The 25371-nt window shown below is 50.8% G+C and overlaps 1 protein-coding gene across 4 annotated transcripts in view; it reads left to right on the forward strand.

Annotated features, from left to right (window-relative positions):
* BRDT (bromodomain testis associated) overlaps positions 1-25371 on the forward strand; it is a 1895586-nt gene that overhangs the window by 1364723 nt on the left and 505492 nt on the right. The gene's annotated exons all lie outside the window — the stretch shown is intronic.

Raw genomic sequence — 25371 nt, forward strand, 5'->3', positions numbered from 1 at the left:
CTAAGGGGACTCAGCCCCGCACCCCGACTCCAAGCGTACGGCCCCGCTTGAAGTTGCTCCAGGGCCGCTCGAAATCTGCAGACGAGTGCCGCCATCTTAGGAGCGGCCCGCTCCTCCTCCTTGCGATCGTCGCAGCCTCTCACAACTCAGACTAGGAGCGGGGACTCAACCACTCGCCTCCGCTTTCAGCTGCAAGTATTCCTGAGCTTCAGACCAGGACTAACAGCTCCGTCGCGGCTCCTATTTTGCATGCAGCAACTGGACCCACTAGCGGACGGAGGCCCCCGTACTCCTGGCTTGCGTTAGCTGCAGCTACGGCGCTCTCACCAGGGGCACCCACTATTCCAGAACCGACAGCTCCTGGTACCGGCAGGGGGGGGGTCGCGGCCCGCCCTCGGCCATGGACTGCCCGTGCCTACTTCCTAAAAAGGAGAAATTAAAGATGCGCACTTTGACTCTGGTCTTGTCTGCCCTGGACTGAGGGTACTGGATGGTAGTGTTGGACTTGCAGGACGCATATTTTCACATCCTTGTCCTGCCTGTCCACAGGCATTACCTGCAATTCATGGTGGCCATGAGCACTTTTAGTTCACGGTGCTCCCTTTTGGCCTTACCAATGCCCCTCTGGTGTTCACCAAGGTGATGCCGGTGGTTGCAGCTCATTTGTGGAGGGCTGCAGTCTTCACCTATCCCGATGACTGGCTGTTAAAGGCTGGCTCAACTATCCTCTATCACCTCCAGACTACGGCGGACCTCCTGCATTTGCTGGGGATCAGTATCAATGTGCCGAAATCACACCTGACTCCCTCGCAGCTGTTCCCTTTCATCAGAGCTGTTCTGGACACAGTGCAGTTTTGGGCCTATCCAGATATTCAGTCTATGATGTTTCAGCTTCTATCCTGGATTTCGGTGAGTATGACTCTGAGGCTACAGGACCTCATGGCCTCCTGCATCCTGCTAGTGACTCATACCAGATGGCATATGCGACTCTGCAGTGGGACCTGAAGTACCAGTGGATCAGCATCAGAAGAATCTCTCTGGCATGGTACAGATCTCGGAGGGAACTGCATAAGACCTGCAGTGGTGGCTGACCATCCGTGATTGGGTCAGAGGCAGACCCCTGTCCCTTCCTCAACCAGCTCTCACAGTAGTGACAGATGCATCACTTCTGGGATGGGGCAGTTATCTGGTAGAGGTGGAGATCAGAGGAGTCTGGTCTCCGGCGGAATCTGGACTCCGGTAGAATCTGAACTCCACATCAACATGCTGGAGCGCTGAGCAATCCGACTGGCATTGGAAGCTTTTCTACCCTTTCTGCCTCTCTGGACATGGCTGGAACAGCAGGGCATGTCCCTGGTGGTTCAACACCTAACAGGTTTCCTGAAGGCCAGGATGGACAAACTCAGCCGTCGCTGCTTAGCGGATCACGAGTGGCATCTCCATCCAGAGGTGGCGCAAGGTCTCTTTCAGCAGTGGGGAGAGCGTTGATTAGATCTATCCGCCTCTGTAGAGAAAGTGCAGCAGTTTTGCGCGCTGGAGTTTCCAAGGCGACTCTCACTCGGAGATGCTCTTTGTCTCGAGAGCTCAGGCCTCCTGTGCGCCTTTCCATCTATACCACTCCTGTGCAGAATCCTCAAGAAGATCAGGAACGACAAGGCCAGAGTCATTCTTGTGTCTCCAGACACAGAACAGAGAATCTGGTACCCCGAGCTTCTGCAAATGAGCATCGATCCTCTGATCAGGCTGTCCCTTCTGGAGGATCTTCTGTCGCTGCAGCAGGGAAGGGTTGTCCGCTCGAACCTGTCAACTGTACACCTTCTTGCGTGGAGATTGAGCGACTGCAGTTGTTAGCTTTTGACCTTCCTTCTGAAGTTTGTAATGTTATTCTGGCAGCCAGACGGTATACCCACGCTGGTGCAAGAAATGTGCAATATATTGTACAGAGAAGTCTATCGACCCTCTTTCTGCTTCCCTTTCCAATGTTTAACTTTTTATTTTGACAATTGCCCAGAAAAACTCTGCTCTGGGCTCCCTGAAAGGGTATTTGTCTGCTTTCCTGAGGCTGTCAGACCAACCCTCTGTATTTAAGTCATCCATTGTACATAGATTCCCAAAAGGCCTTGTACATATGTTTATTCCTTCCCCCTTCATTATGCATCAGTGGGACCTTAATTTGGTTCTCACCTATGTCAGGTGTGCTCTTTTCGAGCCTCTGCACAATTGCACCCTCTGGCTGCTAACCCTCAAAACAGCCTTTTCAGTGGCAATAGCATCTACCATGAGGATGAACGATACTTTCTCTACCAGATAAGGCATTACCATAGGGAAGTAACTTGTCTTATATTGCTCAAGTTGCACAACATTTCTGCACATGAGATAAACATGCTCATATTGAAGAAATTCCTGTGTCTGTATAGACTTGGCAAAAATGAAGTCTATATCCATAGCTGTTAAGGATGTTGCCCATTGTATCTATCTTGGTTGGAGGGCATTAGTATTTGGAACGCTTGCTTTCGTGGCAGCCTCTTAAGGCTGGAATAGAAGTAACAACAATAATGCTTTTTCCTCATTCAAGTGACCTTTTGTTTAATTACAGCCATCTGCACCTCAGTCAGGATTTTTTCAGTGGTTGCAAAACACATCTCTGCATTGAAATATAAATGCGATTTATATGTAATCAGCATGGTTATACCTTCATTAAAGGTGATGTATGTAAAGCCAATGGCACCTCAACTATACTGATGACCAGGTTTGTAGTATTTACACATGTATGTAAGAGATGTGTAGCAAGTAGGTCAGATTGTAGTGATCTGAGTATGCCTATATTTTCTGATATCCAGTGTAAACTGGAAAAATCAGGATGAATTAATTCATGTAGGGGCATATGTATGAATCCTATTTCCCGTTCGCAAACGGGCCCATTATCAGAATCGGCCCGTTTGCGAACGGGAAAAAGCCTTTTGGGATGTATCATCCCAAAAGGCCCTTGCAAAATAGGAAATCGCAAAATTTGCGATTCCTTATTTTGCGAAAGCATTTAAGGAATTGCAAATTGCGATTCCTTAAATGCGATGTAAAAAGCAACCAAGTTGTGCGATTTCTCCTTAGGGCATGTATGTGTGCCACATGTGCACACATGCACATTTCAGGGGTGCAACAGGGTGTCCTTTTGACACCATGGCACCCTTGCAATTGCATTCTCAATTAGCGATTCTCTAATTGAGAATCGCAAATTGAGAATGTCTTCCCATTCATTCCTATGGGCCTCCTAGCCCATAGGAATGAATGGGAAGGTATTCCTTATTTGCGAATCTCAATTTGCGATTCGCAAATAAGAAATATGTGGGATTCGCAAAATGGTTTGCAAATCCCACATACATTGCATTTTGCGATTCTCATATTGCGATTCCCTAAAAATCGCAATTTGAGAATCGCAAAACGCATTTTTCATACATATGGCCCATAATGATTTAATTAGTTGTGCATAACTAGTTGTAGAAAGCTGGCTCTGTATATACAATACCACAGAAAGTTACAGTGTGCACAGAGTCCAGGGAGTCCTCAGAGGTATAGCAGAGGCTAAATTAGGTAATTACTAGCAGCTCTCTTTCTGGTAGAGTGGGTGAGCAGTTCAGCTTATCCAGAGGGGGTGTTAAGCATTTATTGTATAAACCTCAATCAAGACTGAAGGCACACACTTGGAGACTGAATCCAGCCCAATTAGGTTAGTATAAAAAAAAAAGGTATACTAAAGTTTTATTTTCAGAACCAAGCAGGACTAGGCACAGGTAAGTAAATATACTTTCAAATGCACAGTTTCACAAAAAAATGCAGTTGTGGTTGAGTTTGCAATAGTTACAGGTTGGTATTGATTTAAAAATCAGTTCACATTACACAATAATTACTTTTCGAATAAATTTCAGTTACTTTTAGATTACTTTGAGTACTGGGGTGGTATGCCTAGATACCATCCATAAGGATCTCACAATACAAGGTAAGGAAGAATTTTCTTGGCTTGAGTTTTAGTTACGGTTTTTCCCATACAAACAACAGTTCAACACTTAGAAAATTTTAGGCCCAAAATCTCATAATATGGGTTCCTATGGGAGAAAAATGGTTATCGGTTTCACAGGTAAATAAACGTCTTACGAGTGGGAGTTTTGGGGGTTCGGACCAAGGTTCCCCCAGGTCTAGGTTGGCATTCGAGTTGCACTACCAGCGGCACTGGGGCAGCTGTGTGCAGAGTGCTGGGGCTCAGTGTTGGCCAGCTGGGCCTTCGGTTAGGGGCTGCTTACGAGCAGGCCACTCGATTGTGGGAGCAAAGCTCCTGGGGTTAAGGTCAGCACTGCAGGGACCAGCAATCAGCACAGGAGCTGCACCACCAGCTGCACTGGGGCGGCCGGGTTCAGGGTGCCAAGGAGGCATCGGGGACCTTGTGTTTCTCAATGTAGACCTTCGGTTCAGCAAAGGAGCTGCAGGCTCAGGCAGGAAGAGTTCCTGAAGGCGAACATCAGCTGGAGAGGTTCGTTAGGATCTTGGGGGATACCTGGACACTGTTGTTTGGGCCAATCAAGGCCGTGGGGCATCGGGTGGAGGGGTGTCTTTTGGGGTTGGTTTCTTCTTACTAGCTTGGGTCGCGGTCGGGGGACTCTTCAGTTTGAGGCTGCAGGCATCGTCTTGGTGCTTGAGGGAGGTCGGGGATGACCAGATTCTAGGTCAGGATTGCTGGGGAGACCTCCTCGTGGTGTTGGGACACTTGGGTCATGGGCATCGGGTGCAGAGTGGTGCAGAATTGCGGAGTCGCTGGAATCTGTATCTGGTCATGGAGTCTTTGTTGTTCAAATTCGGTGCTCACAGGAGACAGCCTGTAAAGTGAGTGCAGGGTAGGTCCTGCTGGACATGCCTGTTTCTTCACTGTAGGCAAGTCTGAGGCAGACAGGCCGGTAGGGCTCGGGCTAAAGCAGTAGGTGTTCTCTTCTTCCTGGGTCAGCATGGCTCTACGGTCCTTCTTTCTTCCTCGAATCTAAGGCGGTAAGGTTCAGCGTTGCCCCAAAATATTAGATTTAGGGGCTTTTAAAGGAGTGTGCAGGTCGGAACCAATGCGTCCCTTCCTTGGGGTGGTTACACCCTGTATTATGCCACCCTCGAGTGAGAGGGGCATGAGCCTCTCCCTAATTGGCTTAGTCCCCTCATCTCCCAGAAGGAGAGGACTGAGATGTATGCTGCACCTTGACCCTCCCACCTGAGGTATGGGGTAAGCAAAGGTGGGCACACCTTTCTTCCTAGCTTGGTTTCCCCACCGATTCTCCCTCCCGCCCAGAGTGGGGGGCAGAATCGGTGGGAGCCAGTTACTGGGGGCAGCAAAATGCAAGGACAGCTCCCAAAGGTGTCAGGCCTTTGAAGCTTCCCCTTCGTGGACCCAGCCGATCCACGGGAAGGAGGCATGACACCTCTGCCCAGGATGGGATTTGTTTCTGGACCCAGAGAGCAGAGGCTCTCTACCCAGGGGTCCAGAAATCTGTCTGGTTGAGGCAAGTAGCGGACAGTCATTCAGCAACCACATCCGGGCTGGTCGGTTTTCAGGGGCCGTCTCTAAGATGCCCTATGAGTGCATCAGTGTGTGATTAATACGCTGAGAAGTTTGCTACCAAACTTCCCAGTTTTTAGTAAAGCCATTATGGAGCTGTGGCGTGCGTAATGACAAGCTCCCAGACCATATACTCTTTATGGCTTTACCACTCTTACAATGTCTAAGAATGGACTTGGACACTGTAGTTGTACAGGGCTTATGCCTCTCTACCCTCACCTGAGACCTAGTTCACCCTGCTAGACAGGTGACTTACCTAGGCCTCAGGAAGTGGGTTACAGGCATGGCACACTGGGCTGTGTGCCATGTCGACTCTTCACTTTTCTCTGCACCAAAACATGCAGCCTGCAATGGCAGTGTGTGGGTTTTAAGGTACAGGGCCTCTAAGGGTCGCACATTAGGTGCTGCAGTCCTTAAAGGCCTTCCCTGGTTACAGTACTCTTGGTACGTGTGGTACCTTTTACAAGGGGCTTATCTCTGGCCAGAGATGTGACAATTGTGGGTTCAAAGGTACAGTCTTGGGAAAGAACACTGGCCCTGGGAACCTAATTGGCAGGGACCCAGGGCACATGAATTCAGGTTGCATCAGATGTCAGGCAAAAAGTGGGGGGTAGCCAGGCAAAAAGTTGCACTTTCCCACACCAGTTATGTAAGTTCTGCCAAAATTAAAGAATCCCAATCAGAATTGTAGTTTCCTAAAAGTGTTTGGCAGTTGTAGCAGAGCAAATGTCTATAGGAAGTGCGGTGCAAGGCTTGGGTAAGTTCCTATCCTAGAAATAGGACACTTAGAAATGCGATATTAGATTTCTTAAAGTTAAACCTGTAGCTATATTTGGAAAACCCCAATATTATGCGATCTACCCTGGCTAAATGTGTATTTAACTCATAGTCTGTCAGATAGGTATCATCTACATAGGAAAAATGCGTCTGGGTAAATATCATGTTGAATGAAAAATTTCCTAGCTATCGTAACGGAAAGTTTCAATTCTATTAAGGACTCGGAGGCGAGGATTATGCTTTATCTTTCTTTACTTTTAAAGATAGCAGCCATTTTAAAGTCAACAACAACAAGTGTTCCCATGATACATTGGGAATCACACAAAAAAACAATAGAGTGTTCGCGTCTAGAATGTCTCCTGCTCCATAATCCAATCACAGGTTCTCTTAGGTACAGGTAGTCCTCTTTCACTGTTTAACCTCCCTCTTTCGTTGCTGTAGGCCAGCCAGCATGGAACTTCAGGAATCTTGCTTTCCAGAATCTCCTGAAACGCAAAAGAGAATATAAGCGAAAGCCGTGTCTAAGGTTTAGCCTGCAAGGCAAACCAAGCTTAACAGTATAGCACCATGTAGACTTTCCAATCGCCAAATAAGTTAAAATTCAGAAGCATTAAACACTTTGCTTACTCCAGTACGGGGAGGGAAGGATTCAAAGAAGGAAAAACTTTGTACCCTGGGTGGGATAATCCTCGCCTCTGAGTCCTTAATAGAATTGAAACTTTCCGTTACGATAGCTAGGAAATTTTTCATTCTATGTCAGGACCGGAGGCGAGGATTATGCTTGTTTAAAGCTTACTCACCACCAAATGAGACATATCAAGGATCGGTTTAAAATAAAACCGTTTAAAGGTGGAGTCGGAGGCATTCAGAATGTCTTCCAGACGAGCGACCAGGGTAAAATCTTTAGAGGCCATCGCCTCTCTGGCAGAGTGTGTGCCAAAAATCCGCAGGTCAATGCCCGCCTCCTGCATTACCCACCGTACCCAACGGGCAATGGTGGGGGAAGAAACCGCCTTATGAGGTTTCCTAAGTGAAATGAGCAATTGGCGTTCCCCGGGGGGATGAAATTCCTCCGACATTTCCTCATATTCCTTGAGGCAAGACACCACGCACAGTTTCAGGGAGTCTGGGAAAGCCGGATAAGATGTAGAACGCGTTCCACACTTGGTTCACCTATGGATCGTAAAAGTGACCCCTTCTGGGGAAAAGAACCGACTGATAACATCCAGGGCTCTAACATTAGAAACCCTCCTGCACGAAACAAGGCAGAGAAGCATCGCCAGTTTGGACGATAGCTCCTTCCTCGAGAGGAACCTATTCGGTTGCCATGATAAAAACAAATTCAACACTCTGTTAACATCCCACAGGTAGGAGTAACGCGGTTCCGGGGGTAGCGAGAGGCGGATGCCTCGAAGCAGGCGACAAACCAGGGGATGCTCACCCAAAGGGGAACCGTCCAGCATGTTGTGGCCCGCCGAGATTGCCGAACGGAAGGAGTTGATGGTTCTATAAGCCAAACCTTCCTCCGCCAGAGAGGCCAAAAAATTCAAAATGGAAGTCACATCGGTTGCCACGGGATTGAAACCCCGTTGCACACACCAACGACACCACCGTCTCCATGTTGAACGGTATCGCTTGATTGTGCTGTCGGCCCAGGCCTTTGACATGAATTTCTCAGCTGCTCCCGAAAGGCCTGGGACCGCCCAGCGTCCCCTGTAATCCTCCAAGCCATGAGGGCAAGCCCGCCCTGCTGTATAAACGGATGAGGAACTCCGTCCGGATTGAGCAGAAGCGTTGGAAATAGGGGGAGTGGGATTGGAGAATCCCAGGAAAGTTCCAGAACTGAAAACCAGGCTTGAGACCTCCAAATCGGTGTGACAAGAACCACGTCCGCCGACTGACGACGCACCTGGGCGGAAACTCTTGTGATCATGGCAAACGGGGGAAAGGCATAACCTCTCTCGGTCTGCCAATCCTGCAGAAATGCATCCGTTTGCGCTGCTAGGGGATCCGGTCTCCAACTGAAAAACTGGGGCAGCTGGAAGTCCTGGCGAGAGGCAAAGAGGTCCACTGAAACGGGACCCCATAGAGGGATTGAAGGTCTGTGAAAACCCCCGGATGCATTCTCCAAAGACTGCTGTCGTGGAGATGCCGGGACTGAAAATCCGCCACCTGGTTGTCCCGGCCCGGGAGATATTCCGCCGTTACCGACACATGATGGTCCAGACAATACTTCCAGAAATTCGCTTCTATGTCCGACAGCGCCCTGGAGCGTGTACCCCCAAGATGGTTTATATACCGGACGGCTGATATATTGTCCATCTTGAGTAGGACACAAGACCGGACTGACTCCTTGGTCCAGCACTGGATCGCAAAGGACCCCGCCAGGAACTCCAGGCAGTTGATGTGCAAGTGTTGTTCCGAAGGAGACCACACATCACCGGTAGCGAAGTCGCCACACCGCGCGCCCCAGCCTGATCTGCTGGCGTCGGACTCGATAATATCTGGCGCCGAACCGAAAATCGCCCGTCCATTCCAGGCCTCCATGTTGGAAAGCCACCATTGAATCTCCTCTCTGGTCTCCGCCGAGAGCGGTTCTTTCCGTGAATAGGACAGACCTCTTCGAAGGTGTTGTGCTTTCAGGCGCTGTAAGGCTCTGTAATGGAGGGGGCCTGGAAAAATGGCCTGAATGGACGCCGATAGCAGGCCCACCAAGCGAGCTATCTGTCTGAGAGAGAGCTGATGCTGAGTAAGCACTCTCCTTAACTCGTGACGGATTTTCGTCATCTTCCGAGAAGGAAGGCTGAGCGTAGCGGCCACCGAATCGATGGAAAACCCGAGGAAAACCACCTTTTGGGAGTGAACGAGCGTTGATTTCGCCTCGTTGATTATGAAGCCCAAACTCTGGAGTAAATTGACCGCCGTCTGAAGATGACGAGAAAGGGTCGTGGGACATTGTGCCATCAGCAAAATGTCATCCAGATACACTGAGACGCAACCCGGACGCACGCAGGCTTTCGATCACCGGACGCAATACCTTGGTGAAACACCAAGGAGCCGAGGATAGTCCGAAAGGAAGAGTGGTGAACTCAAAGACTGTGTCCCTCCAAAGAAACTGTAGGAACCTCCGGTGAGGAGGGAAAATTGGAATGGTCAGATAAGCATCCTTTAGATCTAGGCATGCCAGCCAATCGTTGGGTCTGAGGAGGTCGCAAAGAAGATGGATTCCTTCCATCTTGAAATGGCTGTAAACTAGCCACTCGTTGAATTCGCGCAGATTGATCACGGGCCTCTGCCCCCCGCCCGCCTTGTCTACCAGAAAGAGATTGCTGACGAACCCTCGAGCATGGAGAGTAGATTGAACCGCCCCTTTGAGCAAAAGAGACTGGACCTCTTGATCTACTAAGGCGGAGTCCTCTACCGAGAAGACTAGGCAACGTGGTGGAGCCTTCTGAAAAGGCTCCCCGCTGAACTCGATATGAAATCCCTGGACAGTCTGGAGCACCCAAGCGTCGCCCGTGACAGAAGTCCAAGCCTGGAAAAAATGCGCCAGCCGGCCCCCCACTTTTAGTTGGGAAGAAGGGAGAACACTTACCGGAAGAACTGGAGACCGTCCTCGTGTCGGGTAGAAATTCCCGAATCTGGCTTGGTCCTCGTACGCCGACTGGTTGGAGCCTCCTCTCGGCTGATTTGGTCGGCCGGACGAGCGGCCCCTGCCTCGGCCGGCCCCCCTGAAAACCCATGACTTTACGGATGGAGGATTGCGCTCTATCCAAAGTTGTGAAGGTATTCACGAAGCACCTAGCTCTTTCATGAAGGGTTCACCAAAGAGGCCGTCCTGCGCAACCGGGCCCGCCTCGGAGCCTGCTAAATCCCCCAGCTTGGGGTCCACCTTAATCAACAGGGATCTTCGTCGCTCCGTTGACAACGCACAGTTTGCGTTTCCCAAGAAAATGACCACATGTTGGGCCCAAGAGGAGAGGTTGTCTGGAGATATCGGGGCCCCTGACGACTTAGCTTCCTCAGCCATATCAAGTATTTTGGTGATAGGCCCGAGAATATTTAACAGTTTATCTTGGTAAGCCCGCTATGATCTATCAATTCCCTTTTTGGGGTCCTTGATACATTTCTGCAGAAACGTTGCCATACGCGGATCAATTTCAGGAGTTGCCGCAACCTTGTCTTCTAATGACAGCCGCGGGCATTCTGCCCTAAGGCAATTACGAACAGAGGCCTCCAGAGGCCGTCGAATGCGACTGGCTACATACTGGGCCACCTTGTCGCAGGGCGCCCAGTCAGAGAACCTAGGATGCAAAATATCCTCAGGATCGAGCATATCGGCACAGAGGTTCTGGGGGACCGCGCCGGAATCCAAGGCGGCGGGCTCTGGCTGCTGCAAACCGCAAGTACGAGAAGGCCCGGCACCGTCATCACTCCTGTGATTCGAAACTCCCGGGTTAGGCGCCGCCGGAGGAGATCTGTTGGCCAGGAACGCCTGCTTGAGACGGGCGAAGGCGTCAACGTCCACCCCAGTATCCTTGGCCCGTTTAGCGGGAGGAGGAAGGGGATCCTCACTGGGTGTACTAGAAGGAAGAGAAGCCGGAATCGCTTGGGTTGCTCTGGCCAACCTGTCGCAAGCGAGCTCAATTTTGCGTGAGAGGCGATCCTCCAATGGAGCCATGGCCTGCTCCACCGCCTTATGAATGGAGGAGTCTATGGCGTCGTAGAAGTAGTCGTCCCACTGCAGCGTCGAAAGCGGATCTTCATCCCACTGTTCATCCTGGTCATCCAGGTAAGTAGCGTCATCATAGGCCTCCATTATAGCGACACACAGAGCAATAGGCCCAAAGAGTATATGACGAAAGACCACGTAATAAGTGGGAACTCTGAAGGAGGTGAACTCCGTGAATTGAAGGCTTGGTGTCAGCCAAGTCAGGGCAAGAAACTCTTGCGTGCAGGTACTAAGCCTCGAGACCCGACAGCCCTGGTGCAAAAATGAATGGGCAGCCTGTCCTCTCACTGGGTCCCTGCAGGATTCCCCTGCGAAATACAGACTCCTAGGAGCGTTGAGAAGTGGCCTAAAATACGGACCCCCACCACTGGGTGCTCTCCACCACAGCCTTTTAATGCTGTTACAGACCTATTCAGGGGGCGTAAATATGAATAAGTGCCTACAGGCAACATACAGACCGTTGAAACGGCGTTGGGACAGGCAGGGGCTCACTCGCTGCTATACGTTCCGAGATTCATGCGCGGAATGCTCGGAACGCAAGCAACGTCGACTGCACGTATACGCACCCTCTAGCGGTGGAATGTAGCACCGCGAGCCGTACCAAAGACGCGGCCGCTAGGGAGGAACACTCCTGCGGCCGGATAGCGAGTCAGCCGAGTAGAGGCTGACCCGCGACACCAAGAAGAATCACCGGAAGGTATTGTAAACAAAACAGAAGCGTTGGGAAACGGAATCCACCGACCTAAGAGCGCGAACGCTCTGCTGCGAGGGAAGGTGAAAAAACCGTTAAAGCCGTACGCGCTGGCAATACAAGCAAAGCACTCGCTGGCAATATAATCAAAGCACTCGCAGTATAAGAAATTACTAGCAGAATAATGTACAAGTAAAATGGTATTAACAGTATATATGAAACTCAGGGAAAAGAAAACATGACTTATCTCAGGCTGCAGCAGCAAAGAAAGAGGGAGGTTAAACAGCGAAAGAGGACTACCTGTACCTAAGAGAACCTGTGATTGGATTATGGAGCAGGAGACATTCTAGACGCGAACACTCTATTGTTTTTTTGTGTGATTCCCGATGTATCATGGGAACACTTGTTGTTGTTGACTTTAAAATGGCTGCTATCTTTAAAAGTAAAGAAAGATAAAGCATAATCCTCGCCTCCGGTCCTGACATAGAATTGACACTATGGGCTGTAAACAGTCCTGGACTTTTCTCATACCCTGTGGGGAGTCGAGCAAAGAGACTTTGCAAACCTAGCGCCGAGAAGGCAGCTTATTTTCTGCTTTCAGGCGCTATATACTGCCTGAAAAAAACAATGGATATATCCAAGGTTGTTTTAGATTTTTTGCAGACTATATTATTTATAAGTGCCGTACCATGTGTATTGTGTATTGCAAATGTGTGTGTTTGTGTATTTAAATGTCTGTAGTCTAGGACTATACGATTTGAATGATCGCGTTGTGAGTGTTTCTCTAACAGGTGCTTTAGCATCCCATTTTATTGGGTACAGTGGCTGCACTTGTGGGCTGGACCTTCTGGGTATCACATGAAAAGGAGAGTCCTTATCTCAGCCAACATGATTGTGATATAAAGCTGGGAGCTCATTCTGTGGCATAGGCTTGTTTGACCTCATCAGGCATAGGCTTGTTTGACTTCATCAGGGACAAGCGCAGAAAATTATGGTATTATAACATCCTAACCTTGTTGGTATGTGCATTAAAACTCTGGGGGGCAATCGACCTCCCCCAAGAGAATGTTGTATGATAAATTTTCCCAAAATATTACTCAATGGTGTGCTGTATGTCACCCTCAATTTGTATATCCAAATTAAATAATCTGTCTGGAGGGGCCACGTGCCCGACTGAGGTTTTCAGCGGTAGCATCTTAATCGGTTGCTTTCGCTGCCAGAAACTCCTTGAGAGTCCGGTGCACTTTATTGACTTCTGCTGAGCTGTCGAGGACTGTCACCGCCCACTTCCTGTTCAGAAGTGTTGTCAGTGTTTGTGGAATATTTTGTGGTTATAGCCACAACCTTATTTTTCTGAAATTGGGGCTTAAATTGTGGTGGTTTTTCCTCCTTGATCTTCACGTCAGACGAGCATTGAATCCTTTTTCGTTTTCACTTACTCTACCTGTCTGCGCTCAGAATGCCTTCCTCCCTGATATTGTTTTTCCAGAAAGGAACAAAAAGGATGAGTATCAAAAAGCTGATACCTATCCGGTGCTTTCAACTGTGTGCGATCATGCAGATTATAGCATCAGTCAGAGGGATCCAATAGTGGAGAACCTCCACAAGACCTAGCTTTTTCTTTAGATTTGGGTTTGTCCCATTTTTTTTTTTTAACAAACTCCAGGTTCTGCTGTAGTGTCCTTGTCGGAGACAGGTTTATTGGGTCTGGCCCCCAAATTATTGTGACCTATAGAAGTATATACTTCAGCAATAATTATCGGTAGCTCGCTCTCCTGGTTGACTGAAGCAACTTACGTGAGCCGCTGGCGTATAGCCAAAGATGCTGCTTCGCCTTTGTTTGACCGAGTCATTTAGGAGACCACGGTAAAGTTTCCCAATAATTTCATCCCCAAATCTAGGGCAGCAGCTGCCCTGTGTTAATTCTGTCTTTGTTTTCAGACTCCTGGCAAGACTGGCATAGATGGACTACTATATGTGATGGTATAGACTGCAGCAAATACTGTGCCCCAAGTGGCACAGTCCCCTATTTAGGAAACCATCCATGGGGTAAGCACATAGTTAAGATTCTGTGCTCGTCGTGTGGTCCCGTAAGGGGAAGCACAGCTACAACCTGATCTATTTTTTGGGCTATCCAAAAAGGAATTTCCTCAGTTTGCACAAATTGTACCCATAATTGATTGAATAATTACACAACTTATTGTAGGTAAAGCACACAACTGTGGTTGTCCTGCCAAAGCTGTCCTTGGTGTGACAGCCATCATGGTGCACAAAACTTATTGAGTTAAGCATCTATATTGTCTAACTACACCAGTGGATAATTACTGTAGCTCATTAACATTGAGGTCTCGTAGGTCAGGGTATAGTATATTAACAAGCTGGCGCTGGCCAGGTGGCCACGTCTTTACTAAAGGGTACCGTGCATATATGACTGAGTATGTGTGTTAGGGCGACTCCGAACCAATTTTGATGTTCCCAGTGAGAAAGAGGAATTTCTAAGAGCCGATACACTCTATACTTTTGTGGTGGTGCAGTAGCACACTATTCATGAAATATTTGTGTATTAGCACCCATACCTGGAAAATTGACCCAAGAATAAAAAACTTCCAAACAATGGGCATCTTGGGCTTCAGCCACAAAGATTGTCACCGCCTGCATTGCCAAGGCCATGTAAAAGTAAATGTTCATGGACTGCAGGTCTGCATTTTCAGCTATAGGTATAGGCTGTGATGTCACCATTAATAAAACTATAATGAAAGTAGAGTGCAAACGCTAATATGGGTAATCCTTTTTTTTTTTTTTTTTTTTTTCAAAAGTTTTTATTGAAACAATAAATCCGTTACAAGCATGGGCCTACAACCACCAGGGCCGGCCGCTAGATTCAGAAAGGATCGTACATTAGTTAGAGCAATAGGCGACACCTGGGGCCCAGCCCCGTAAATGGCTCAGGATAGCTCGAGAGAAGCAGGAGACATACATTTAACTTAAATAACAACAAAAAACAAAAGGCGAGGCATACGGGCAAAAAGCGTGGGTCAGGCTACATCCGGGGGACTTTTACTCCAAACCTTCAATTAGTTATCAACAGGAGGGAGTACTGAAAGATCGGGGGGGGGTAACGGGAAAGGAACATCTATATTCGATTATTACAATCAGTGCAAGGAACCATCAAGGGTCAGGGGGACAAGGCAATATCGGTGTCCACTAGGGGGGGCGTACAGATACCCCCACGATACACGTTCCATTGCCCCCAAATTCTACCCCATGCCCCGGGTTTACCGCGGGCCACAAATACAGTCTTCTCCCTGAACATACACCAGTCCATGTTTTCCTTCCATACTGACACGGTGGGTGGCCGCTGGGAGCACCAAAGCTGCGCTATATCCCTCTTAGCAATCATGTAGCCCAGGGCCGCCCACCGAGTCTGCGCCGCGTTATAATCATTGGGCTCCCACACATTCAAGACACAGCGACGCACCTCCGGCAGCAGCGCCACCCCGGTGACTTGTCCCATGACCCCATGAACCCGACGCCAGTATTCCGCCACCTCCCGGCACTCCCAAAGGATATGGAGAAAGGTGGCACTGAGCCCACACCCCCGCTTGCAAAGCCCATCCTCCGAGAATCCCATCGAGACCAGACGGGGGCCCGTCACATACACCCGGTGGAGAATCTTTAACTGGACCAGGCGGAGACGGGCTGGAATGGCAACTTCCTTGGGGGACGATAGTGCGGACTGCCAGTCCTCGTCGTCTAATTCCACCCCGTCCCCCGTCCACGTCTCCCGAAGGCGCACCAGTAGGTCAGCCCGATTGTTAATGAGTTTTTTGTAGATTAAGGAGATAGTACTGTCGGGAACATGACCATCAAGTATGCGGTCCTCGAGGGGCGAAGAGGCCGGGATCGTGGTCCCCTCCCCAAAGACAGAGAGCAGGGCATGCCGAACCTGGGCGTATCGGAAGAACTCCTTTTCCGTGAGTTCGTATTCGCTCTGGAGCGCCGCGAAGGTCTTAACCGCGCCCTTCATCCATAAGTCTCCCACTCTACTGATGCCAATCGTGTCCCAACGGTCAAACCCCTTCGTTGTCCAGAGGCTTCCCAGTCGGTCGGAGGCAAATAAAGGAGTAGCGCATGTTAGTCGCTCACTCCAGCCCATGGCTACATTGGCCGCCTTCCAAATCCGTACCCCGATCTTAGTGGGGCCCGTCAGGGTCCGTCCAGCCGAGCGGGAGTAAAGCGCCCTGTTATAGTTACCGCCGGGAAGCAGGAATTTATCCATCTCATACGCCGGGTTCAAGCCAGGCGCATACGTGGCATGGTTAATGGCTGATAGCTGTGAGGCCCAATAATACCTGCGAATGTCGGGAAGCGCGATGCCCCCGTCGTACCAGGGGAGAGTGAGTTTGGCCAGGGCGATACGCGCCCGTCCGTCCCACACCAGTCTCCTCTGCAGGCTCTCTACTTCCCGAAAGTAGGCCACTGGAATGATGTCGAAGGAGTTCTGAAGTGCATAGAGGAACCGGGGAAGGGACATCATTTTAAACAACGCGGCCCGACCCAGTGGGGACAGGGGCAGCCTACACCACCGAGCCGTGTCCTCCCTCAAACGCCGAAGTGGAAGCAGGAGATTGTGCTCATAGCGAGCTACCGGGTCCAACGAGATGTGTATCCCCAGGTATTTAAAGCCGGACAGAGATATTTGGATCGGAAGCTGAGGCGGCAGGAGGGGGGGGCCACCGGAGATAGGATAGACACAGGATTTAGACCAGTTAATCGTGAGACCCGAATTTCTCCCATAGGAAGTTAGAACATCGAAGAGAACGTTAAGCGACTGCCGCGGCGAGGTAAGATACAGGAGGATATCGTCAGCATATAACGAGACCCGATCCTCAAAGCCCGGGGCCCACCGGATCCCCCTGATCGAGGGCTCCCAGCGGAGCCAAGCGGCGAGTGGCTCCAGGGCGAGAGCAAAGAGCAGAGGGGACAACGGGCACCCCTGCCTCGTACCCCTACCGAGAGCGAAGGGCCGAGAGACCCGCCCATTAACCACCACCTGAGCCATGGGTCCCGTGTAGAGAAGCTTCACCCAGCCAAGAAATCCCTCCCCAAAGCCGAATTTGGTCAAGACAGCCCAGAGGAATGGCCACTCGATGGTGTCAAAGGCCATCGTGGCATCTAAAGAAACCAGCACGGCCGGTTCGGAGAGGTACTCTGCCCTGGCGAGGGCGCCATGGAGACGCCGCAAGTTGAGGGCGGTGTTGCGATGTGGGATGAAGCCGCATTGATCAGGATGAATCAGATCGCAGATGACGCTCAACAAACGATTGGCAAGGACTTTAGCCAGGATTTTAGGCTCTGCATTTAGCAGTGAGATAGGCCTGTAAGAGGCACAGCGGTCCCGTGGCTTACCTTCCTTAGGGATCACGACTATCGTGGCCAGTCGCTGGTCGACCGGAAGGGAACCGGCCTCAAGGGACTCCTGAAACATACGACGGAGGAAGGGCGCTAGTTTATCCGGGCGCAACTTATATAATTCGATAGGTAGACCGTTGGGACCCATGGCCTTGCCCGAGCGAAGGGACCGAATCGCAGTCGCGATTTCATCTACCGACAAGGGAGCGTCCAGCTGGTCACGGTCCTCGACAGAAAGGCCAGGCAAAGCAATGTCCCTCAGGAGAAGGCGAGAATCTTCCTCATCCCTATCAGTCACCGGGGAGTACACCGTCCGGAGGTGGTCGGCAAAACATTCCACAATCTCACCAGGCTCAGTCACACACACTCCATCCGAGACACGCAACTCCGGGACCACACGATTCACTCTCTCCTTCTTGTCCAGCCACGCAATCAGCTTTCCCGCCTTGTCCCCGGCATCATACAACCGACCCTGCTGCTCCCTATACATAGTTTTGGCAGCGTCGGTGACAAGAGATCTGTATTCAAACTGTTTCAGGCTGAGGGCATGGAGCCCGTCCGGAGTGACACCCGCCTCCAAGGCCGACTCCAGCCCCGAGATGTCATTCTCCAGCTTCACCACCGACTCACTCCTGAGCTTCTTAGCCACCACTATCTGGGAGAGGGCGTGTCCGCGGATTACGGTTTTAAAGGCTTCCCACAGGGACATTGCAGACAGCACAGACCCCTCGTTTTCAAGAAAGTAATGGTCCATAGCCTTAACCAGACTCTCGCGGGTCGTAGGGTCTCGCAGGTACCACGGGTTAATGGGAGCGATCCGCCCTGCAGACCGCGACTCGGTGTCAAAGAGAAGCCACAGCGGGGAATGATCGGAGATACCCCTCGCCAGGTGCCTGACCTCTCGAATTCGACCCGTCTGTGCCGCGGGCATAAGGAAATAGTCTAACCTAGAAAGACTCCCATGTGCCCCAGAGTGAAAGGTGTATTGACATTGGGTCGGATGCATTAATCGCCAACTATCCACCAGACCGAAGGTCTCCAACAGACCACCTAGCCAAGCCTGGGCAGCGGGGAGGGCCCTGGGTGGGTGACGATCCAGGTCACCCGAAACCACAGAATTAAAATCCCCGCCCATAAGCAAAAGGCCATCCGGAAGTTCAAGCAGCATTCGACCCAAGTCCGCGAAGGTGGAGTTCTGGAGGCCCGGTGGGACGTAAATTGAGACCAGGGCAAGGGGATGCCCCTCCCACCCCCCAGTCAGACAAACATAACGCCCTCTGTCATCTGAGACCACCCTCGTGATCTCCAACGGAAGTGAGGATCGCAGGAGAATGCCCACCCCCCTGGAGCCAGTTGTGAAACCAGAGTGAGCCACGAGGCGGTATCCCCCCCTGTTCATTGCATGGCAGACATTACCAACCAAGTGCGTCTCCTGGATAAACACCACATCAGGAGTCAGACGACGCAAATACTGCAGAACTACACCCCGTTTGATACGGTCCCCCAACCCATTGACGTTCCATGACATCAGCTTCAACCCGTCCCCCCCCATCCCCTCCAATAGATCAGAGGTCCCCCCGCAAGTAGCACAAGTCCCAAAGGTGGCAGAAAATCAATACCTCGCCCTGCAAACAAAAACCACACTACAAAACAACCCCTCCTTCCCCCCCACCCCCCCCAACACCCAACTCCCCCCACCCTGCACCCCTGCGGGCCAAAAAACCCCCCCAAATTGCAGTGTGCCTGTCGCCCAACTAACCCCAGTCTACAAAAAGACCCCGGAGGAGGAAAGGGACCCGTCCCCGCCCGCCCCCCATACAGGTACTAGCAAAACACACTGAACCAAAGAAGTACAACCCAGCTGAGCAGTGCAAATTGGCAAAATCAAGGACCAAGAGTCACTCCAAAGGGGACCCGTCACCGTTGGCACCCGCAGAGGGCCCGGGACGGCCACCTCTGTCCGGCAGCGAGTCCAACCAGTCACTCACGGCCACAGGAGAGTCAAAGAAGGCAGTCCGATCCTCATGTTCCACTCGGAGTTTGGCAGGGTAGAGCATAGAGTACTTTAGGCCCAGCTCACGAAGACGACGTTTCACCCCCTGGAATCCCATCCGCTGTTTCTGGACAAGTTGAGTAAAGTCCGGATAAAAGTTAATGGATGAGTTCTCATGTCGAACCGGGCCATGGACCCGCGAGGCCTGCAGAATCGCATCCCGGTCTCTGTAGTAAAACAGTTTGGCCACGATAGGCCTCGGGGGGGGGCCCCCGGCCGTGGCCGCCCGCCCGGAACTCGATGAGCCCGTTCAACGGCAAAAAATTTACTCAAGCCCGCAGGGGTCAGCTGTTGGAGGATGAGTTCCTCGACCAGGAGGTCAACCGGGCGGTCGTCGGAGGACTCCGGTACGCCGATGACACGGATGTTGTTGCGTCGGGCCCGTCCCTCGAAGTCCTCCAGTCGCCGGGCCATCTGCTCATTGACCACCTTGATGTCGCCAAGCGCGGCCTGCAGGTCCGACACATCCGCACCCAGGGTGGAGGTCCGCGCATCGAGAGTTTGAACCCTCTCGTTTGTTTTGGAGAGGTCCGCCCGTATTAAGGTGACATCAATCGCCACCGTATCGATCTTGCGGGCCAGGGCCTCGTATTGCGTGGCGATGGTCTCCCTGATGCCATCAATGGCGCCCATGATGTCCTGTAGGGAAAGTTCCGAAGAGACGGATGTGCCACCACCGGCGACGTCTGAGGGGGGACCGGCCGTTCCAGGAGAGCCTCTGCCCTGAGTGTAGCGGTCCATGTTGTTGGTCTGGACCGATCCTCCACCGAGGGAGGATTTAGTCTTACGCCCCTCGGGGCCCCCCTTGCCCCCCATGCGGCCACGGACTCCGAGGAGGACCGCCGATCAAAAGTAGTTGGGATACCGGCCCTGGAAACCAGCGCCTCACCCGAGGCCACAATATGGCGGTGCGGGGGGACCCAAGGCGATAGGCACTCTAGTGGCAGGTGGAGACAAAGCTTTGTGCAGAGGTCAGGGAAACACCCCGCCACCTCAATCGCTCCACCGGCCAGCCCCCTGAGGTCTGAAAGTGAAACCGAAAGTGGCCAAGCGGCCCCTGGCACCGCGCCGCAGCCGTTGTTGTTCAACCGCGACACGGCCCCACGGCTCACCTTCGCCCCGGGCACCTCCGTCGGGTGGGTCCCAAAAGTTCAAACAACGATAACTCGGGATTCCCGGGTCCGATTAAATTTCTGAAAAGAGATACGTGCTCAGCCGGTCGTCATCTCCCAGATTCCAAAAACCAAATCAGGATATTGTCAGGATAAATTCCGAGGAGCAGCAGGGTCCGGGGAGCCCTGTGCTCACGCGACCATCTTGGATGCGCGCTAGCGGTAATCCTTTTAAAGGTTCAAGCTTGAATAACCAACAGGATAAAAAAAATGCTTCCTAAAATTCTGTTAAGGATTAATCCCCAACACCACCCACATCTCTGGAGAAGGTGTAAGGGTACTATGGGCACAAACAACTACTACTCAGGAGACCTGTTAAATAAGTACCTGACCAATGTTGGTAGCACCATGTCACAGGGATTCTGCTGGTAGAGCAGAACTGTGCCTTGGGATGACAGGACGTCAGAATGTAGGGACTGAGCCTCTCTACAATGTTAGTATCTGTCGGACCAAATCCTGGCTTGCTCACAATGCCTCACCTGAACTCCTAACCTTCCCAGAGTAGCAGGTGATTTGGCAACCTAGAACATGACTGTAGGAAGCTGGCTTTCTATATAGCGTACTAAAATGAAGTACACTGTGCAGGGAGTCCAGTGGGTCCCCAACTGGTTCACAGAGACTAAAGTAGATAATACTAACACTCTCTTTTGTGGTAGTTTGGGCGAGCAGTTAGGCTTATCTGAGGGTAGTGCTAAGCATTTGTTGTACTAACAGAGGGAATAAATGAGACGCACACTCAACAGGAGTCAATTTAGAAAAATAACACTTCTTTTTATATATATATTTCAAACTTTGTTTCAAGGTAAGGACAGTTTTTGATAAAAATATAAACAGGTAAGTAAACGTTTAAACCTGTGCGATTTTACGCACAAAACAATCCTATAGGAGGATAAGTCAAAGATGCATATACAGTAGGTTTCAGGGGTTCACCTTCTAAGATTGGAAGAGTAGTGGGCCAAGGTTCAAAGTACTACCAGCAGTTCTTCTGGAACCACCCAGGTTCTACCGGGAGCAGGGTGCTAGTGAGACTGGTAGCTGCACGCTACAGAGAAAGGGGGACAACCTGAAAAGAGGCTGCACAGAGAGAATTGCAGGCAAGTCAGAGGGCTCCCAAACAGGGGTTGGGGTCACAAGGGTTCTTGGAGCACCGGGCACAGCCGGTTCCTCGGGACCAGGGCTGGGTGACTCAGCTGCAGAGTGGTTAGGTCGACTGGTCACACAAAGATGTACCTCGCGGTCAGTAACAAACAGCTGGAAGAGAAGAAATTAAGGCAGTGGGTCTCAGTGATGCGGATGTCCCTCAACAGTTGTTCATCCTGATGCAGTGAGGATCCTGGCTGGACACTCACGGTCGTTGTTTCGACCAGGGCGTTTAGTACCCTGGGGTTTGGAGTTGCGCAGCTCTGGTTGGTCTTGCTGTCTTCACACCCTGGGGCCGATTCCGGCCGCAAAACGTACTGACTGACACGGACCCGGAACGGAGACCGACCGACACGTACCGGTGCCGTAGGACCCGTGCAGTACGATGCAACGCGTGTGAATTACAACCAACACGTACGGAATACAAGCCGTACGACCAAGCCGTAGGGAAAACAGTGATTCGTCCGGAAAAGGGACGCGATTAGCACCGACCGACACGCACCAGGAATGAACCCGACCGACACGTACCCGCAATGTCCGATCCGCGCAGTACGATGCAATGCGTGTAAAACCAGACCGACTCACACGGAGCCCAAGCTGCATGACCGACACGCACAGAAAACAGGGACATGAAGCAATAGAGATCTCCGCGACCGATGCGTAAGAAACACAGAAGAAAGTCAACGTGAAAGACCCGGAGAAGCCCGCACAAGCCAACATCAGCGTCCGTCTCGGTCACAAGAACGTCTCCTTCATGCCTAGAAAACCCAAAGGAAAAAATACAAAAAAAGGACCAAACAAGCAAGGACAAAGTCAATAAATATTTAAAAAAAAAACTTTGAACAAGGACACACCTACAACTGCACCTATATAAAGGACACCAATCACTATCATGATCCTTTGCAAATTGAATACAACAGCCAGCAGAGAACACCATCACACAGCAACCACAGACACGCTCACAACTCACCCATCACACAACTTTCACACCATTAGCACCTCACCAAAAGCACTCACACATACACCTAGCAAAACCGACACCCACCCACCCTCACTTGCACCCTCACGCACACAGACACATAACTCACCACCACCACCATGCCCCCAAAGAAGAATCCAAAGTTCACAGATAGTGAGTTAGAAGTGCTGGTAGACAAGATCATCAGAGTAGAGCCACATTTGTTTGGTACATTGGTCCAAAGGACCCCCATGTCACAGAAAACAAAGAAATGTGGGTAAGGATTGTGGACAAGGTGAACGCACAAGCAACAACGTTGCGCACAAAGGATGATATCCAGAACAGGTGGTATGATGTGCGCAGGAGGCTCAAGAAACTCATTGAGAAAGATCACGCCTTGAGTCAGCGCACTGGTGGTGGCCCTCCTGCCAAACCAGTATACTTCAGGTCCTGGGAAAAGAAGGTGCGGGACATCCTACCACCAGAGAGCGTCCGTGGTCTAGTAGACATACCAGAGCCTGGTGAGTACACAACCAATATACTCAATATTGTGTGGCAAGGGGACAGTGAAACCATGCACCGTTAGCAACGCCACAGTAACCAATAGATAATCATCCCAAGATGTGTATGCTTGTCAGACAAACACAATACCTGAATTCTCATAGTGACTTGTAACTGTGTCATGACATGTACAAACCTACCAACACATAGAGCAAGGCAGTGGCACAAAGCTAAATAAACACTGTCAGACAGTTTGCCACCACAAACACACTACCTCACAGTGCAGCTGACTGACAGGAAGGAATAGTGGGTATGCAGGTGAAGTGAGTGTATCCAAAAGCATGATGGGGTTTGTAGTCCCAGATAATGCTCCCCCTCCCAATTGGCCAATCCAGACCTCTCTGAACCATGCCCACATCACAGGGAGTGGGAAATGACTGACAAGATGGCTGACACTGGGTCCTGCTGTGGGGAGCACAAGGCCCTGGTAGTGGCTGTGCGCAAATCAGAAGCAGGGCACTACTGTCTGACATCCTGAAAGACAACTTGCACGCCCTCCAATGGAAGGACATTTCATGGTGGGATGTCTGGCTGGGTGGGAAGGAGGACTGACCGCTCTGACCATACTTACCAGCATGTGGAGACACACACACCCCTCAACACAAACTCCACACAACTCACCGGGTAGAATGCATTGACTTACATCACCCAAAGATACACCGCACTGGGTGCTGCTGTGTGAAGCACAGGGGCTCTCTTTGGACTAGTAGCCAAACAAACACCAGGACTTCAGTCAGCCATCTTGCCATTGCTGTCACACTCCCTTACAGGGAAGCAGAGTCAAAAGGAATGAAGTATGGGCATGCTGGGAAGGGGGGTGTAGCCAAAAGCATGATGGGAGTTGCAGTCACAGACATTCCCCACCCACCCACATGGCCCAGCAAGCTCACACTGAACCATGTTCGCCTCACAGGGAGTGGGAATGGACTGACAAGCTGTCTGACACTGGGCTCTGTTGTGGGGAGCACAAGGCCATGCTGTGAACTGGGCACCAACAAACACCAGGACTGCCATATTGCCATTGCTGTCACCCCCCCTCACAGGGAAGCAGAGTCAAAAGGAAGGAAGTATGGGCATGCTGGGAAGGGGGGTGTAAACAAAAGCATGATGGGAGTGTGAGAAGGTGGCCTGATATATGCTGTCCACTAGTTCTAGTGGGCACCTTGTATCACTCCAAACAATCCCATATGGTGATAGGTAAAGACAACCTTTATTGAAAGCTATCCTAGTGGTAGCTATAGAGAGCAGCCTTCAGGCTAAGTCTTGAAGGAATGTAAAGCAGCTTGTTTTACCAGTCTATAATCTCTTGAATGATCAAATGAAAAGACAACCACACCAGGTATATATTCAAAATATATGTATTTAAGATAAAACACACCCCTCTAGTCTCTTTATGAGACTGGAGTTCGAAGTACTTAGTTTACAAGTCAGCAATTATCAGTAATAACACAAATACACGTTTTGGCCTTAGGGGCGTACCAAACCATATACCAAAAAAGTGGTATAAGAACCACAACTGGAATAGACACTAGGCCTATAGCCTGTAGAATCGCTGGGACCCCAAGGTAGTGACACAGGAGACCCACGGGGACTGTATGCAGTGTGTAAACACAACCGCGGTTTCCCGTTATCTTCTATGGGCAATGTCGCGGTTGGAAATGTAAAGATTAGGGACACTTCTAATCGAGTCAGGACCAAATCCTTTTGGACTTAAGAAGTTCTAGGGCCAGCACCCACGGGAGCACCGGAGTACTCTAGTTACCTCACCCAGGGAAGCCGGGTGCATAGGTGTCTTTTGGTGTCGGGTCGTGTCGTCTATTTCAAAGGGAGCCTGCAAAGAACTGCTGCTACCGTGAAGTGGAGAACTGTCCGAAGAGATCCAAGCCTGGATCTAGGATGGAAGGAACCTGAAAGCAGAGGGGACAGAGTCTGAGTCACTTGCCAGTAACCGAGGGCAGGATGGACCAATGCCCACAGATGTTGGGTGCTTCAGGTGAGTTGATGGGTGTCTTGACTCTTCAGCCACTAGGTCCAGGAGGTGTCGACGAAGTCCACGAGACTGATTCGAGCTGTCCCACGAAGTCTGTCGAGTGCTGCGGTGTCGGTGACCAGAATGGACCCAACAAGCCTTGGCAACGGTAAGTCACTGGAATTCAGAGAAAGGACTGCAGTGCAGACCAGCAAGGTCTATGGGACTCACCCAGCGAGGGTAAGTCAGGGCACATCTGGAGCAACCAGGTAAGCCCAATTAGAAAAGGAGTTGCCTTCGTGGGGACCTGCTAGCCAAC

The sequence above is a fragment of the Triturus cristatus genome, chromosome 4_2, assembly GCF_964204655.1.
Source record: "Triturus cristatus chromosome 4_2, aTriCri1.1, whole genome shotgun sequence".
Taxonomy (NCBI): Eukaryota; Metazoa; Chordata; class Amphibia; order Caudata; family Salamandridae; genus Triturus; species Triturus cristatus.